General features: G+C 40.5%; 1 non-coding gene across 1 annotated transcript; it reads right to left on the bottom strand.

Moving 5' to 3' along the window:
• Window positions 1-1,699: 1,699 nt before the first annotated feature.
• On the bottom strand, window positions 1,700-1,806 carry LOC127088886 (small nucleolar RNA R71). The gene has a single exon (XR_007790696.1). It is a non-coding gene; the product is annotated as a small nucleolar RNA R71 (small nucleolar RNA).
• Between the last annotated feature and the right edge of the window lie 918 nt (window positions 1,807-2,724).

Genomic DNA, 2,724 nt, shown 5'->3' with positions numbered 1-2,724 from the left:
TGAGTGTCCTACATCCTTGTCCATGGTACTAGAAAGTAACTTCCCTAGATCTCACCCAGAACTTAACAGGCGGGGTGCCTGCTCTAATGCCAATTGAAATTCTAGTTAACAGACTTTCGATGTCACACGGGTTGTTTGGACATCCAATTCTGCACAGACAAGGATTATGCAGAAAAATGTAAGTGCAGTAAATTACACGAGTAATTGTTTACCCAGTTCGGTCCAACATGACCTACGTATAGGGGCTACCAAGCCAGGGAGGAAATCCACTATTAGTAGTATTAATTCAGACCTTAAACCAATTGTTTAACCCTATCACTTAATACCTACCCAATGCAATTTCAATCTTACACGAAGATCAGAGTTCCTACTCACTCCCCCTCAATCACCTCAGTGATTACTACCTTTAATCAATATTAAAGACAATTTTGAAGTCACACTTCAAATAACTCTTGATTGTGCTTAACAACTTTAATCAAGATACACAGCACTCACGCTTAAAAGCTTAGAGTGACACAACACTTACAACTCAATGAACACCATATACCAATGCAATCATCTACGTGATAATAGTTTGGCTTACAAGATATGTCTAATACAAGACTCACAAAAATACAGCAGTGAAGTATGATGGACACACTAAAACTTCACGCCTCAAAAATCCCCAGTTCTGAATGAAGGAATGACTTCCTTTTATATTGCAGCACTTGGGCCTTGTACTTGTATTCTCCTGAATTTAAGGTCACGCGAGTTCCCCTAAATTCCACATCTAGGTTACTAACAAATAGGCTATTTGTTAGGTTCATTAAATGTAGCTTGGTTGTTGGTTTCCTGGATTTTCTCTCAGCTGTTGAATCCCTGAAGAATAGCCTGAGAAAAATGCTGAAACAGAAAAACTAAACAACCTACAATTTAGCATATGCTGTCAGGAATGAATGTCACAACATTCAGCTTGACATCAAGGACCATATGCTAAGTCTGTTTTTCCTGAAAACAGACTGCACAAATTTGCTGAACTGTACAGGACCAATCTGTCCATTCTACAGTAACAACTTACATTAATAAATGTCAAAGCATCCAATTTGACATTTACACATTTAGCCTTAAGTCAGTTCTGTTATCCTCTTGAAGAACAGACTGAGAAACATACTGAAGTGTAGCAGAACACCATTCTGTCTATTGTTCAGTATATGCTGTCAATGATGAATTGCATAACATTCAGTTTGACATTCAGACAGTAGGCCTTATGCCAGGTTTGGTATTTCCTTGATAACTAGACTGTAATTAAATACTGAGTTCTAACAGAACACCAACTGTTCTATTCCTCAGTATCTGCTGACAGGGATGAATGTCATAACATCCAGTTTGACATTCAAGACATCCTGTAATAGCTAATCCTGCAGTAAACTACTCAAGTATGTCATGACATCAGTCAAGACATCAGAGTACAGCTAGATATTCTAACCTACAATGCAGTCACACAAACACCTCCACAGCATGTCATGACATCAGTCAAGACATTAGAATCCAGCTAGTGTTTTACCATACAATGTAGCCAATTAAACACCTACAATTTCCTTTTTCTCTCAGAGATAAAGCCTTATCATGGTTAGATTCCCTTCCGCCCAATTCCATTACGACTTGGGATAACCTTAGAAGAGTTTTTCTTGCTAGATATTTTCCCCCGAGTAAGACCTCCGTTCTTCGAAACCATATAACTAGATTTACCCAAAACCAAGGAGAATCGTTGTTCGAAGCTTAGGAGAGATATAAAGAGTTGTTACGAGCATGCCCACATCATGGTTTAGAAAACTGGTTAATCATTCAAACCTTCTATAATGGACTTCATTATAACACAAAGACGACCATCGACGCTGCCGTAGGCGGTGCTCTGATGAACAAACCTTACCCTGAAGCTAGTGCCCTCATCGAAGACATGGCCCAAAACCATCAATCATGGGGAGTCGAACGAGCGACAGTTGAGAAGAAGGAAGCCCAAGGAGGAGTGCATGAACTGAGCTCTATAGACATGATGCAAGCTAAAATGGACGCATTAGCCCTCAAAGTCGAGCATATGTACACAAACCCGAATACTGTAGCCGCAGTTTCGTCGGATTGTGAGATATGTGGAACCCAAGGACACCAATCTGCAGAATGCAGTCTATTGAACGAAACCCACTCCGAGCAAGTGAACTACACCCAAGGGAACCCATACTCGAATACCTATAACCCTGGATGGAGGAATCACCCTAACTTCTCCTATAAAAACCATAACCCTATCCAAAATAATGCACCTCCGAGACCTAGTTATCAAGCCCCAAGATCAAATCAACCTATGCAACCTGTACCACCAAAGCCGAGCCTTGAGAAAATTATGGAAAATTTTATCACCGCTCAAACCCAACAAAACAAGGAGTTCATGAACCAAAACATTAATGTTAACGAATTGATTACTCAGTTAGGAACCAAGGTTGACCAAATAGTTACTCATACCAAGATGCTTGAAACCCAGATCTCTCAGGTAGCTTTAAACCAAGCCCCTCAGACTACACCTGGAGGACAATTCCCTAGACAACCTTAACAAAATCCGAGAGGACAAGCCAATGCCATTACCCTACGAAGTGGAAACGCTTATGATGAGCCACCAAACCCAAGATTGAGTGAACCCGAAACTTCTAAGGAATGTACCAAACCCCCGGACAAAGTAAAGGAACTAGAGGAATC

The sequence above is a fragment of the Lathyrus oleraceus genome, chromosome 5, assembly GCF_024323335.1.
Source record: "Lathyrus oleraceus cultivar Zhongwan6 chromosome 5, CAAS_Psat_ZW6_1.0, whole genome shotgun sequence".
NCBI lineage: Eukaryota > Viridiplantae > Streptophyta > Magnoliopsida > Fabales > Fabaceae > Lathyrus > Lathyrus oleraceus.
Note: the sequence above shows the minus strand (reverse complement) of the source record. Positions and strands in the feature narration are given on the sequence as shown.